Raw genomic sequence first — 17,132 nt, 5'->3', positions numbered from 1 at the left:
TGAGTGGACAAAGAAGAACTGGTACATGTACAGACAGAATATTAGCCAAGGATTAAAAGGACGCAATGCCATTTGCAGAACCGTAGATGAGACTAGAGGTAATCACGTGACTTGTAGTAAGTCAGAAAGAGACAGACACATATCGTATGATATCACTTATAGGTGTTACCTAAACATTGATACCAGTTCAGATATTTGCACAGGGAAGGGCAATGACAGATTCATTAAACAAACTTATGGCTCACCAATGGAAAGGTGTGAGGATTGGATCCATTAGGATATTGGGGTTAACAGACATATACAAACACAGGTGAAATATATAATCACCAAAGACCTACGGAATACCACGAGAAGACTACTCAACATTCCGTCATGACGTACATGGGAAAAGGATCCCAGGAAGAACAGACATATGTATATGTGTAAAGGAACCACATCTTGCACACCTACAGCAAGCCAAACATTGGAATCAAACTTGCTGTGATAAAAAATAAAAAATTAAATTTAAAAAACGAACAAGTAGTGAGACAAACTTAAGGGGCTTTCTCCTGGCACATTCCATTCTAAATGACAACCTAGAACACGACTTCCATTGAGGCTCTGTTCTCCTAGTAACCAGATTTGGTAAGGGAGAACTGCTGCCACCTTGTGGCCGTTTCACACAACAGCAGCTTTAACCCCAGCGCTAATGGTCAGTGGATATTCAAAATCATTGCAGGCCTGTAAATGACACCTGCCCTGAAAACAAATCCTGGGGTCATATATCGACCAAAAAATTCAAAAGACGTCCATATTTCAAAACGACAGTTTCAAGAGGCATATTTTACGCCCATTAGTGTTCTGCCTCTTTTTCTTTCTTTTTTGTTAAAAAAAACGGGAATGGAAAAAGGCAACCCTCAGAATGGGCGATAATATTTGCAAACGAATCAATGGACAAAGGTTTAATCTCCAATATATATAAACAGCTCATGCAGCTTAATATTAAAAAAAAACAAACAACCCAATACAAAACTGGGCAGAAGATCTAAATAGACGTTTCTTCAAAGAAGACACAGAGATGGTCAAGACGCACATGAAAAGCTGCTCAACATCACTAATTATTACAGAAATGCAAATCAAAACTACAATGAGGTATCACCTCACACCTGTTAGAATCGGCATCATCAGAAAATCTACAAACAACAAATTCTGCCGAGGGTGTGGACAAAAGGAACCCTCTTCCACTCTTGGTGGGAATGAAAATGGATACAGTCACTATGGAGAACAGTATGGAGGCTCCTTAAAAAACTAAAAATAGAATTACCATATGATCCAGCAATCCCACTTCTGGGCATATACCCAGAGAAAACCATAAATCAAAAAGACACATTCACCACAATGTTCATTGCAGCCACTATTTACGATAGCCAGGTAATGGAAGCAACCTAAGTGCCCACAGACAGACGAATGGATAAAGATGTGGTACATATATAAAATGGAATATTACTCAGCCATAAAAAGGAATGAAACTGGGTCATTTGTAGAGACGTCGATGGATCTCGAGACTGTCATACAGAGTGAAGTAAGTCAGAAAGAGAAAAACAAATATTGGATATTAATGCATATATGTGGAACCTAGAAAAATGGTACAGATGAACCAGTTTGCAGGGCAGAAATAGAGACACAGAGGTAGAGAACAAACGTATGGACACCAAGTGGGGGAAGACATGGGGTGGTGGTGGTGGGATGAGTTGGGTGATTGGGATTGATCTGTATAAAAGTATATGCATAAAATAGATAACTAATAATAACCTGCTGTATAAAAAAATAAAATTAAATTTCAAAATTTTTAAAAATAAAATTTAAAAATGAAACAGAAAAAATGTCTTCCCTTCACACAGATGTATTTATATGAATGAATTGTTTCCATGCTTATATCTATAAATACATAAAAGAGGAATAAAATCTAACTTGAACCAAAAAAAAAAAAAAACATGAACCCACCAGTTATACAATGGAAAACCCTATCAGGGAACTTGTTCCAGCGGTAAACAATTCTGAAATTGGTCAGAGGTGGGGAATCATCTCCCATACAGCCAGCAGCGCCCCCCCAACCCCCGCGAGGAGTGTCCTCATTGCAAAGCTAGGGGACCGTGCCGAGGCGTCTGTGAGTAAACGTGAGCTGAGCCCCAGGCCAGCTGCTGCTGGACCATTCCCACCCTTCCCAGGTAAAACACCTGAATATGTACAAGGACTTGAAAGCCTAGAGGAAGGGCCGTGGAGCCACACCAGCGACAGCATGCAGGCCAACTTGGTGCCTGCAGGCCAGCCAGGATGGTCATGGCCCCGGGCGTTTTACTGGAAGCTTTCCATTTCCCTGCCTGAGACACCCCTCCTGTCCCGGCCCCCACTGCTTTTTTCCTTCCTCACCTCTGCCCAGAGAGAAATTCCAGCGGAAGGTATGGGTGACACATCCTCTTCTTTAGCAGGTGGCAGCCTGGCAACTCCTGCAGAAAGTCCAGCAGAGCCCCACTCACACCGGGCCACCCACAAAGCCGTGGCCCCACACTCCCTCCCACCCGCACAGCCCCGAGACTGCTGATGGGGCAGAGAATGTGGCGTCAGGCACAGCTGCAGGGGCTCTTGCTGCCTGGAGCGCTGTTTATATTGACCTCAAACCAGGCACACATGGGGAGGGCTGGCCAGCATGGTCAGGCTGCCGAGTTCAGCCAATCCTCACCCCTCAGGATCTCACATTGCAGAAAATGGACCTCGCTGAACCGGCCAGGTCCAAGGAACAGGTGTGGGCTCCTGAGAGTCAGGATAGTCAAGGGGCTGCAGCTCCGGCTTGTTTTCTAAACATTTTATCTGGCCCATGAGTGGGAGACAACTTCAAGAAGACCCTCTCCTAATGAGAGGAAGCCAGGAGTCAGGGAGAGGAGGGGTGATGGGTGGAGACACAGGCCTGGTGCCCCGGCTGCAGTGGAAGTCTCTGGAAGACCAGGCAGAGGGAGGCTGCACAGAGTGATGCACAGGGTCACAGACCTGTCGGAGCTGCTGTTTGTTAGTTCAAGTCCCGCTCGGAGGTGCTCTGTGTCAGCTCTGAGTGACAGGAGATCTGGGGTGCTCTGAAATGAGGGCTATGTGCACGGTTCCTGTGTGCCCAGCCCTGCAGGGGTACCTGTCCAGGGGAGCTCCATATCCTGGGAGGGGCCTGACCACGAGAGCCCCATGGGCTGCTGGGTAGTTGCACAGGTGAGCTCCATATCCTGGGAGTGGCCTGACCACGAGAGCCCCGTGGGCTGCTGGGGACCTGGTAAAGGATGTCAGGACAGTCAGTGAAGCCACCAAGGATATACATCCAGTAGTTCCTAATTCCTACACCCTGCTGGTCATTCTACCATCCACCAGGACATGGTATTCTGTGTTAGACTTCAATGGTGCCTTCTTCTGTATTCCATTCGTCCCACAAATGCTCTGCTGCCCTGGTAACCATATTTGGGAATGGAGAAATGCTGCCGCCTTGTGGCCGTTTCCCACAACAGCAGCTTTAAACCCAGTGCTAATGGTCACTAAATATTCACACTCATTTCAGCCTGTAGATGACACCTGCCCTCAAAAACAATCCTGGGGTCGAAAATTGACCAAAAAATTCAAAAGAGGGCAACCATCCAAGAAGACAATTTCAAGAGGTTAATTGTACTCTCCGTTTTTTTCTGTTTTTCTGTACCAGAAATTTAAAATGGCATGGAAAAATGCTGAACATTAAGAATAATTAAAGATATGCAAATCCAAATTACAAAAACCTATCAGCTCACACCAGTCACAATGGCCAGCGGCAAAAATTCTGCAAACAATAAATGCTGAAGGGGTTTTGGAGAAATGCCTACCCTTGGTTCAACGTGGGACATGGTAAGAGCCAGTAATGAAAACAAAAATGAGGTGCCTTGTAAAGGTAAATACTGAGCTACCATTCAATCAAGCATACCCACTGCTGGGCCTTTCACCTGAGGGGATGAGAATCAAAAGGACACAGGCTGGGCCTCACTGGTGGCGCAGTGGTTGAGAGTCCGCCTGCCAATGCAGGGGACACGGGTTCATGCACCGGGTCGGGAAGATGCCACATGCCATGGAGCGGCTGGTCCCGTGAGCTATGGCTGCTGGGACTGCGCATCCGGAGCCTGTGTCCTGCAATGGGAGAGTCCACGGCAGTGAGAGGTCCATGTACCGCAAAAAAAAAAAGGACACCGGCTGGCAATCCTGTACTCCAGAAATATTTACCATAGCCAACACTTGGAAGCTACGAAAATCTCCATCAACCCAGGAATGCACAAAGAAGAAGTGGTCCATGTACACAATGGAATATGACTCCAATAAAAAAATATAAATTCAATTTATAAAACAAACATAAGTAAGGAGACATTGGCTTTGGTGGGCACATTCCACTCTAATATATAACTGAGGAACACCACTACCAGGATGGTCTGTTTCCCTAGTTACCAGATTGGGAAAAGCAGAAATGCTGCCGCCCTCTGGTCGTTACCTGCAACAGCAGCTTTAAAACCTGTGCTAAGGGTCACTTCATATGCACCAGTACTGGAGGGCTGTAAATGAAACGTGCCCTCAAAATGTCTTAAGGGAGGTAACGGCCAAAATATCTCTAAATGTCACACATACTTCACGAAAACAATTTGAAGAGGTAAGCTGTACTCACAGTTTGAAGAAAAAAAGGACATGCCAGAAAGCTCAATTTCAAGGGATTATGAGACACATGCAAATCCAACCACAAAGTGGTATCAGCTCACAATACTCAGAATAAACTTCAGCACATAAAACTACAAACAAAAAATGCTGAAGGTGTTGTGGAGAACTGCATACCGTCAACTTTAAGTGGGACGTAACCTGGTAAGAGCCACTAATGAGAACAGAATGGAGGTGCATCTACAAGGTAAACATTTTGCTACAATATGATTCAGGAGGGCCACTCCTGGGTCTATAAACTAAGAAGTCAGAATTGGAAAGACAGAGGCAGGCAAATGTGCATTGCCGCAGCATTACAGTAGCCATGACATGGAAACAACCAAAAAGTCCATCAACAGATGAGTGGACAAAGAAGAACTGGTACATGTACAGACAGAATATTAGCCAAGGATTAAAAGGACGCAATGCCATTTGCAGAACCGTAGATGAGACTAGAGGTAATCACGTGACTTGTAGTAAGTCAGAAAGAGACAGACACATATCGTATGATATCACTTATAGGTGTTACCTAAACATTGATACCAGTTCAGATATTTGCACAGGGAAGGGCAATGACAGATTCATTAAACAAACTTATGGCTCACCAATGGAAAGGTGTGAGGATTGGATCCATTAGGATATTGGGGTTAACAGACATATACAAACACAGGTGAAATATATAATCACCAAAGACCTACGGAATACCACGAGAAGACTACTCAACATTCCGTCATAACGTACATGGGAAAAGGATCCCAGGAAGAACAGACATATGTATATGTGTAAAGGAACCACATCTTGCACACCTACAGCAAGCCAAACATTGGAATCAAACTTGCTGTGATAAAAAATAAAAAATTAAATTTAAAAAACGAACAAGTAGTGAGACAAACTTAAGGGGCTTTCTCCTGGCACATTCCATTCTAAATGACAACCTAGAACACGACTTCCATTGAGGCTCTGTTCTCCTAGTAACCAGATTTGGTAAGGGAGAACTGCTGCCACCTTGTGACCGTTTCACACAACAGCAGCTTTAACCCCAGCGCTAATGGTCAGTGGATATTCAAAATCATTGCAGGCCTGTAAATGACACCTGCCCTGAAAACAAATCCTGGGGTCATATATCGACCAAAAAATTCAAAAGACGTCCGTATTTCAAAACGACAGTTTCAAGAGGCATATTTTACGCCCATTAGTGTTCTGCCTCTTTTTCTTTCTTTTTTGTTAAAAAAACGGGAATGGAAAAAGGCAACCCTCAGAATGGGCGATAATATTTGCAAACGAATCAATGGACAAAGGTTTAATCTCCAATATATATAAACAGCTCATGCAGCTTAATATTAAAAAAAAACAAACAACCCAATACAAAACTGGGCAGAAGATCTAAATAGACGTTTCTTCAAAGAAGACACAGAGATGGTCAAGACGCACATGAAAAGCTGCTCAACATCACTAATTATTACAGAAATGCAAATCAAAACTACAATGAGGTATCACCTCACACCTGTTAGAATCGGCATCATCAGAAAATCTACAAACAACAAATTCTGCGGAGGGTGTGGACAAAAGGAACCCTCTTCCACTCTTGGTGGGAATGAAAATGGATACAGTCACTATGGAGAACAGTATGGAGGCTCCTTAAAAAACTAAAAATAGAATTACCATATGATCCAGCAATCCCACTTCTGGGCATATACCCAGAGAAAACCCTAAATCAAAAAGACACATTCACCACAATGTTCATTGCAGCCACTATTTACGATAGCCAGGTAATGGAAGCAACCTAAGTGCCCACAGACAGACGAATGGATAAAGATGTGGTACATATATAAAATGGAATATTACTCAGCCATAAAAAGGAATGAAACTGGGTCATTTGTAGAGACGTCGATGGATCTCGAGACTGTCATACAGAGTGAAGTAAGTCAGAAAGAGAAAAACAAATATTGGATATTAATGCATATATGTGGAACCTAGAAAAATGGTACAGATGAACCAGTTTGCAGGGCAGAAATAGAGACACAGAGGTAGAGAACAAACGTATGGACACCAAGTGGGGGAAGACATGGGGTGGTGGTGGTGGGATGAGTTGGGTGATTGGGATTGATCTGTATAAAAGTATATGCATAAAATAGATAACTAATAATAACCTGCTGTATAAAAAAATAAAATTAAATTTCAAAATTTTTAAAAATAAAATTTAAAAATGAAACAGAAAAAATGTCTTCCCTTCACACAGATGTATTTATATGAATGAATTGTTTCCATGCTTATATCTATAAATACATAAAAGAGGAATAAAATCTAACTTGAACCAAAAAAAAAAAAAAAACATGAACCCACCAGTTATACAATGGAAAACCCTATCAGGGAACTTGTTCCAGCGGTAAACAATTCTGAAATTGGTCAGAGGTGGGGAATCATCTCCCATACAGCCAGCAGCGCCCCCCCAACCCCCGCGAGGAGTGTCCTCATTGCAAAGCTAGGGGACCGTGCCGAGGCGTCTGTGAGTAAACGTGAGCTGAGCCCCAGGCCAGCTGCTGCTGGACCGTTCCCACCCTTCCCAGGTAAAACACCTGAATATGTACAAGGACTTGAAAGCCTAGAGGAAGGGCCGTGGAGCCACACCAGCGACAGCATGCAGGCCAACTTGGTGCCTGCAGGCCAGCCAGGATGGTCATGGCCCCGGGCGTTTTACTGGAAGCTTTCCATTTCCCTGCCTGAGACACCCCTCCTGTCCCGGCCCCCACTGCTTTTTTCCTTCCTCACCTCTGCCCAGAGAGAAATTCCAGCGGAAGGTATGGGTGACACATCCTCTTCTTTAGCAGGTGGCAGCCTGGCAACTCCTGCAGAAAGTCCAGCAGAGCCCCACTCACACCGGGCCACCCACAAAGCCATGGCCCCACACTCCCTCCCACCCGCACAGCCCCGAGACTGCTGATGGGGCAGAGAATATGGCGTCAGGCACAGCTGCAGGGGCTCTTGCTGCCTGGAGCGCTGTTTATATTGACCTCAACCCAGGCACACATGGGGAGGGCTGGCCGGCATGGTCAGGCTGCCGAGTTCAGCCAATCCTCACCCCTCAGGAACTCACATTGCAGAAAATGGACCTCGCTGAAACGGCCAGGTCCAAGGAACAGGTGTGGGCTCCTGAGAGTCAGGATAGTCAAGGGGCTGCAGCTCCGGCTTGTTTTCTAAACATTTTATCTGGCCCATGAGTGGGAGACAACTTCAAGAAGACCCTCTCCTAATGAGAGGAAGCCAGGAGTCAGGGAGAGGAGGGGTGATGGGTGGAGACACAGGCCTGGTGCCCCGGCTGCAGTGGAAGTCTCTGGAAGACCAGGCAGAGGGAGGCTGCACAGAGTGATGCACAGGGTCACAGACCTGTCGGAGCTGCTGTTTGTTAGTTCAAGTCCCGCTCGGAGGTGCTCTGTGTCAGCTCTGAGTGACAGGAGATCTGGGGTGCTCTGAAATGAGGGCTATGTGCACAGTTCCTGTGTGCCCAGCCCTGCAGGGGTACCTGTCCAGGGGAGCTCCGTATCCTGGGAGGGGCCTGACCACGAGAGCCCCATGGGCTGCTGGGTAGTTGCACAGGTGAGCTCCATATCCTGGGAGTGGCCTGACCACGAGAGCCCCGTGGGCTGCTGAGGACCTGGTAAAGGATGTCAGGACAGTCAGTGAAGCCACCAAGGATATACATCCAGTAGTTCCTAATTCCTACACCCTGCTGGTCATTCTACCATCCACCAGGACATGGTATTCTGCGTTAGACTTCAATGGTGCCTTCTTCTGTATTCCATTCGTCCCACAAATGCTCTGCTGCCCTGGTAACCATATTTGGGAATGGAGAAATGCTGCCGCCTTGTGGCCGTTTCCCACAACAGCAGCTTTAAACCCAGTACTAATGGTCACTAAATATTCACACTCATTTCAGCCTGTAGATGACACCTGCCCTCAAAAACAATCCTGGGGTCGAAAATTGACCAAAAAATTCAAAAGAGGGCAACCATCCAAGAAGACAATTTCAAGAGGTTAATTGTACTCTCCGTTTTTTTCTGTTTTTCTGTACCAGAAATTTAAAATGGCATGGAAAAATGCTGAACATTAAGAATAATTAAAGATATGCAAATCCAAATTGCAAAAACCTATCAGCTCACACCAGTCAGAATGGCCAGCGGCAAAAATTCTGCAAACAATAAATGCTGAAGGGGTTTTGGAGAAATGCCTACCCTTGGTTCAACGTGGGACATGGTAAGAGCCAGTAATGAAAACAAAAATGAGGTGCCTTGTAAAGGTAAATACAGAGCTACCATTCAATCAAGCATACCCACTGCTGGGCCTTTCACCTGAGGGGATGAGAATCAAAAGGACACAGGCTGGGCCTCACTGGTGGCGCAGTGGTTGAGAGTCCGCCTGCCAATGCAGGGGACACGGGTTCATGCACCGGGTCGGGAAGATGCCACATGCCATGGAGCGGCTGGTCCCGTGAGCTATGGCTGCTGGGACTGTGCATCCGGAGCCTGTGTCCTGCAATGGGAGAGTCCACGGCAGTGAGAGGTCCATGTACCGCAAAAAAAAAAAGACACCGGCTGGCAATCCTGTACTCCAGAAATATTTACCATAGCCAACACTTGGAAGCTACGAAAATCTCCATCAACCCAGGAATGCACAAAGAAGAAGTGGTCCATGTACACAATGGAATATGACTCCAATAAAAAAATATAAATTCAATTTATAAAACAAACATAAGTAAGGAGACATTGGCTTTGGTGGGCACATTCCACTCTAATATATAACTGAGGAACACCACTACCAGGATGGTCTGTTTCCCTAGTTACCAGATTGGGAAAAGCAGAAATGCTGCCGCCCTCTGGTCGTTACCTGCAACAGCAGCTTTAAAACCTGTGCTAAGGGTCACTTCATATGCACCAGTACTGGAGGGCTGTAAATGAAACGTGCCCTCAAAATGTCTTAAGGGAGGTAACGGCCAAAATATCTCTAAATGTCACACATACTTCACGAAAACAATTTGAAGAGGTAAGCTGTACTCACAGTTTGAAGAAAAAAAGGACATGCCAGAAAGCTCAATTTCAAGGGATTATGAGACACATGCAAATCCAACCACAAAGTGGTATCAGCTCACAATACTCAGAATAAACTTCAGCACATAAAACTACAAACAAAAAATGCTGAAGGTGTTGTGGAGAACTGCATACCATCAACTTTAAGTGGGACGTAACCTGGTAAGAGCCACTAATGAGAACAGAATGGAGGTGCATCTACAAGGTAAACATTTTGCTACAATATGATTCAGGAGGGCCACTCCTGGGTCTATAAACTAAGAAGTCAGAATTGGAAAGACAGAGGCAGGCAAATGTGCATTGCCGCAGCATTACAGTAGCCATGACATGGAAACAACCAAAAAGTCCATCAACAGATGAGTGGACAAAGAAGAACTGGTACATGTACAGACAGAATATTAGCCAAGGATTAAAAGGACGCAATGCCATTTGCAGAACCGTAGATGAGTCTAGAGGTAATCACGTGACTTGTAGTAAGTCAGAAAGAGACAGACACATATCGTATGATATCACTTATAGGTGTTACCTAAACATTGATACCAGTTCAGATATTTGCACAGGGAAGGGCAATGACAGATTCATTAAACAAACTTATGGCTCACCAATGGAAAGGTGTGAGGATTGGATCCATTAGGATATTGGGGTTAACAGACATATACAAACACAGGTGAAATATATAATCACCAAAGACCTACGGAATACCACGAGAACACTACTCAACATTCCGTCATGACGTACATGGGAAAAGGATCCCAGGAAGAACAGACATATGTATATGTGTAAAGGAACCACATCTTGCACACCTACAGCAAGCCAAACATTGGAATCAAACTTGCTGTGATAAAAAATAAAAAATTAAATTTAAAAAACGAACAAGTAGTGAGACAAACTTAAGGGGCTTTCTCCTGGCACATTCCATTCTAAATGACAACCTAGAACACGACTTCCATTGAGGCTCTGTTCTCCTAGTAACCAGATTTGGTAAGGGAGAACTGCTGCCACCTTGTGGCCGTTTCACACAACAGCAGCTTTAACCCCAGCGCTAATGGTCAGTGGATATTCAAAATCATTGCAGGCCTGTAAATGACACCTGCCCTGAAAACAAATCCTGGGGTCATATATCGACCAAAAAATTCAAAAGACGTCCATATTTCAAAACGACAGTTTCAAGAGGCATATTTTACGCCCATTAGTGTTCTGCCTCTTTTTCTTTCTTTTTTGTTAAAAAAACGGGAATGGAAAAAGGCAACCCTCAGAATGGGCGATAATATTTGCAAACGAATCAATGGACAAAGGTTTAATCTCCAATATATATAAACAGCTCATGCAGCTTAATATTAAAAAAAAACAAACAACCCAATACAAAACTGGGCAGAAGATCTAAATAGACGTTTCTTCAAAGAAGACACAGAGATGGTCAAGACGCACATGAAAAGCTGCTCAACATCACTAATTATTACAGAAATGCAAATCAAAACTACAATGAGGTATCACCTCACACCTGTTAGAATCGGCATCATCAGAAAATCTACAAACAACAAATTCTGCGGAGGGTGTGGACAAAAGGAACCCTCTTCCACTCTTGGTGGGAATGAAAATGGATACAGTCACTATGGAGAACAGTATGGAGGCTCCTTAAAAAACTAAAAATAGAATTACCATATGATCCAGCAATCCCACTTCTGGGCATATACCCAGAGAAAACCATAAATCAAAAAGACACATTCACCACAATGTTCATTGCAGCCACTATTTACGATAGCCAGGTAATGGAAGCAACCTAAGTGCCCACAGACAGACGAATGGATAAAGATGTGGTACATATATAAAATGGAATATTACTCAGCCATAAAAAGGAATGAAACTGGGTCATTTGTAGAGACGTCGATGGATCTCGAGACTGTCATACAGAGTGAAGTAAGTCAGAAAGAGAAAAACAAATATTGGATATTAATGCATATATGTGGAACCTAGAAAAATGGTACAGATGAACCAGTTTGCAGGGCAGAAATAGAGACACAGAGGTAGAGAACAAACGTATGGACACCAAGTGGGGGAAGACATGGGGTGGTGGTGGTGGGATGAGTTGGGTGATTGGGATTGATCTGTATAAAAGTATATGCATAAAATAGATAACTAATAATAACCTGCTGTATAAAAAAATAAAATTAAATTTCAAAATTTTTAAAAATAAAATTTAAAAATGAAACAGAAAAAATGTCTTCCCTTCACACAGATGTATTTATATGAATGAATTGTTTCCATGCTTATATCTATAAATACATAAAAGAGGAATAAAATCTAACTTGAACGAAAAAAAAAAAAAAAACCTGAACCCACCAGTTATACAATGGAAAACCCTATCAGGGAACTTGTTCCAGCGGTAAACAATTCTGAAATTGGTCAGAGGTGGGGAATCATCTCCCATACAGCCAGCAGCGCCCCCCCAACCCCCGCGAGGAGTGTCCTCATTGCAAAGCTAGGGGACCGTGCCGAGGCGTCTGTGAGTAAACGTGAGCTGAGCCCCAGGCCAGCTGCTGCTGGACCGTTCCCACCCTTCCCAGGTAAAACACCTGAATATGTACAAGGACTTGAAAGCCTAGAGGAAGGGCCGTGGAGCCACACCAGCGACAGCATGCAGGCCAACTTGGTGCCTGCAGGCCAGCCAGGATGGTCATGGCCCCGGGCGTTTTACTGGAAGCTTTCCATTTCCCTGCCTGAGACACCCCTCCTGTCCCGGCCCCCACTGCTTTTTTCCTTCCTCACCTCTGCCCAGAGAGAAATTCCAGCGGAAGGTATGGGTGACACATCCTCTTCTTTAGCAGGTGGCAGCCTGGCAACTCCTGCAGAAAGTCCAGCAGAGCCCCACTCACACTGGGCCACCCACAAAGCCGTGGCCCCACACTCCCTCCCACCCGCACAGCCCCGAGACTGCTGATGGGGCAGAGAATATGGCGTCAGGCACATCTGCAGGGGCTCTTGCTGCCTGGAGCGCTGTTTATATTGACCTCAACCCAGGCACACATGGGGAGGGCTGGCCGGCATGGTCAGGCTGCCGAGTTCAGCCAATCCTCACCCCTCAGGAACTCACATTGCAGAAAATGGACCTCGCTGAACCGGCCAGGTCCAAGGAACAGGTGTGGGCTCCTGAGAGTCAGGATAGTCAAGGGGCTGCAGCTCCGGCTTGTTTTCTAAACATTTTATCTGGCCCATGAGTGGGAGACAACTTCAAGAAGACCCTCTCCTAATGAGAGGAAGCCAGGAGTCAGGGAGAGGAGGGGTGATGGGTGGAGACACAGGCCTGGTGCCCCGGCTGCAGTGGAAGTCTCTGGAAGACCAGGCAGAGGGAGGCTGCACAGAGTGATGCACAGGGTCACAGACCTGTCGGAGCTGCTGTTTGTTAGTTCAAGTCCTGCTCGGAGGTGCTCTGTGTCAGCTCTGAGTGACAGGAGATCTGGGGTGCTCTGAAATGAGGGCTATGTGCACGGTTCCTGTGTGCCCAGCCCTGCAGGGGTACCTGTCCAGGGGAGCTCCGTATCCTGGGAGGGGCCTGACCACGAGAGCCCCATGGGCTGCTGGGTAGTTGCACAGGTGAGCTCCATATCCTGGGAGTGGCCTGACCACGAGAGCCCCGTGGGCTGCTGGGGACCTGGTAAAGGATGTCAGGACAGTCAGTGAAGCCACCAAGGATATACATCCAGTAGTTCCTAATTCCTACACCCTGCTGGTCATTCTACCATCCACCAGGACATGGTATTCTGTGTTGGACTTCAATGGTGCCTTCTTCTGTATTCCATTCGTCCCACAAATGCTCTGCTGCCCTGGTAACCATATTTGGGAATGGAGAAATGCTGCCGCCTTGTGGCCGTTTCCCACAACAGCAGCTTTAAACCCAGTGCTAATGGTCACTAAATATTCACACTCATTTCAGCCTGTAGATGACACCTGCCCTCAAAAACAATCCTGGGGTCGAAAATTGACCAAAAAATTCAAAAGAGGGCAACCATCCAAGAAGACAATTTCAAGAGGTTAATTGTACTCTCCGTTTTTTTCTGTTTTTCTGTACCAGAAATTTAAAATGGCATGGAAAAATGCTGAACATTAAGAATAATTAAAGATATGCAAATCCAAATTACAAAAACCTATCAGCTCACACCAGTCAGAATGGCCAGCGGCAAAAATTCTGCAAACAATAAATGCTGAAGGGGTTTTGGAGAAATGCCTACCCTTGGTTCAACGTGGGACATGGTAAGAGCCAGTAATGAAAACAAAAATGAGGTGCCTTGTAAAGGTAAATACTGAGCTACCATTCAATCAAGCATACCCGCTGCTGGGCCTTTCACCTGAGGGGATGAGAATCAAAAGGACACAGGCTGGGCCTCACTGGTGGCGCAGTGGTTGAGAGTCCGCCTGCCAATGCAGGGGACACGGGTTCATGCACTGGGTCGGGAAGATGCCACATGCCATGGAGCGGCTGGTCCCGTGAGCTATGGCTGCTGGGACTGCACATCCGGAGCCTGTGTCCTGCAATGGGAGAGTCCACGGCAGTGAGAGGTCCATGTACCGCAAAAAAAAAAGACACCGGCTGGCAATCCTGTACTCCAGAAATATTTACCATAGCCAACAGTGGGAAGCTATGAAAATCTCCATCAACCCAGGAATGCACAAAGAAGAAGTGGTCCATGTACACAATGGAATATGACTCCAATAAAAAAATATAAATTCAATTTATAAAACAAACATAAGTAAGGAGACATTGGCTTTGGTGGGCACATTCCACTCTAATATATAACTGAGGAACACCACTACCAGGATGGTCTGTTTCCCTAGTTACCAGATTGGGAAAAGCAGAAATGCTGCCGCCCTCTGGTCGTTACCTGCAACAGCAGCTTTAAAACCTGTGCTAAGGGTCACTTCATATGCACCAGTACTGGAGGGCTGTAAATGAAACGTGCCCTCAAAATGTCTTAAGGGAGGTAACGGCCAAAATATCTCTAAATGTCACACATACTTCACGAAAACAATTTGAAGAGGTAAGCTGTACTCACAGTTTGAAGAAAAAAAGGACATGCCAGAAAGCTCAATTTCAAGGGATTATGAGACACATGCAAATCCAACCACAAAGTGGTATCAGCTCACAATACTCAGAATAAACTTCAGCACATAAAACTACAAACAAAAAATGCTGAAGGTGTTGTGGAGAACTTCATACCGTCAACTTTAAGTGGGACGTAACCTGGTAAGAGCCACTAATGAGAACAGAATGGAGGTGCATCTACAAGGTAAACATTTTGCTACAATATGATTCAGGAGGGCCACTCCTGGGTCTATAAACTAAGAAGTCAGTATTGGAAAGACAGAGGCAGGCAAATGTGCATTGCCGCAGCATTAAAATAGCCATGACATGGAAACAACCAAAGAGTCCATCAACAGATGATTGGACAAAGAAGAACTGGTACGTGTACAGACAGAATATTAGCCAAGGATTAAAAGGACGCAATGCCATTTGCAGAACCGTAGATGAGTCTAGAGGTAATCACGTGACTTGTAGTAAGTCAGAAAGAGACAGACACATATCGTATGATATCACTTATAGGTGTTACCTAAACATTGATACCAGTTCAGATATTTGCACAGGGAAGGGCAATGACAGATTCATTAAACAAACTTATGGCTCACCAATGGAAAGGTGTGAGGATTGGATCCATTAGGATATTGGGGTTAACAGACATATACAAACATAGGTGAAATATATAATCACCAAAGAACTACGGAATACCACGAGAAGACTACTCAACATTCCGTCATAACGTACATGGGAAAAGGATCCCAGGAAGAACAGACATATGTATATGTGTAAAGGAACCACATCTTGCACACCTACAGCAAGCCAAACATTGGAATCAAACTTGCTGTGATAAAAAATAAAAAATTAAATTTAAAAAACGAACAAGTAGTGAGACAAACTTAAGGGGCTTTCTCCTGGCACATTCCATTCTAAATGACAACCTAGAACACGACTTCCATTGAGGCTCTGTTCTCCTAGTAACCAGATTTGGTAAGGGAGAACTGCTGCCACCTTGTGGCCGTTTCACACAACAGCAGCTTTAACCCCAGCGCTAAAGGTCAGTTGATATTCAAAATCATTGCAGGCCTGTAAATGACACCTGCCCTGAAAACAAATCCTGGGATCATATATAGACCAAAAAATTCAAAAGACGTCCATATTTCAAAACGACAGTTTCAAGAGGCATATTTTACGCCCATTAGTGTTCTGCCTCTTTTTCTTTCTTTTTTGTTAAAAAAACGGGAATGGAAAAAGGCAAACCTCAGAATGGGCGAAAATATTTGCAAACGAATCAATGGACAAAGGTTTAATCTCCAATATATATAAACAGCTCATGCAGCTTAATATTAAAAAAAACAAACAACCCAATACAAAAATGGGCAGAAGATCTAAATAGACGTTTCTTCAAAGAAGACACAGAGATGGTCAAGACGCACATGAAAAGCTGCTCAACATCACTAATTATTACAGAAATGCAAATCAAAACTACAATGAGGTATCACCTCACACCTGTTAGAATCGGCATCATCAGAAAATCTACAAACAACAAATTCTGCAGAGTGTGTGGACAAAAGGAACCCTCTTCCACTCTTGGTGGGAATGAAAATGGATACAGTCACTATGGAGAACAGTATGGAGGTTCCTTAAAAACTAAAAAGAGAATTACCATATGATCCAGCAATCCCACTTCTGGGCATATACCCAGAGAAAACCATAAATCAAAAAGACACATTCACCACAACGTTCACTGCAGCCACTATTTACGATAGCCAGGTAATGGAAGCAACCTAAGTGCCCACAGACAGACGAATGGATAAAGATGTGGTACATATATAAAATGGAATATTACTCAGCCATAAAAAGGAATGAAACTGGGTCATTTGTAGAGACGTCGATGGATCTCGAGACTGTCATACAGAGTGAAGTAAGTCAGAAAGAGAAAAACAAATATTGGATATTAATGCATATATGTGGAACCTAGAAAAATGGTACAGATGAACCAGTTTGCAGGGCAGAAATAGAGACACAGAGGTAGAGAACAAACGTATGGACACCAAGTGGGGGAAGACATGGGGTGGTGGTGGTGGGATGAGTTGGGTGATTGGGATTGACCTGTATACAAGTATATGCATAAAATAGATAACTAATAATAACCTGCTATATAAAAAAATATAATTAAATTTCAAAGTTTTTAAAAATAAAATTTTAAAATGAAACAGAAAAAATGTCTTCCCTTCACACAGATGTATTTATATGAATGAATT

This window comes from Hyperoodon ampullatus, assembly GCF_949752795.1.
Source record: "Hyperoodon ampullatus genome assembly, chromosome: 4".
NCBI classification, from domain to species: Eukaryota; Metazoa; Chordata; class Mammalia; order Artiodactyla; family Ziphiidae; genus Hyperoodon; species Hyperoodon ampullatus.
This window is presented reverse-complemented; position numbering follows the sequence as displayed.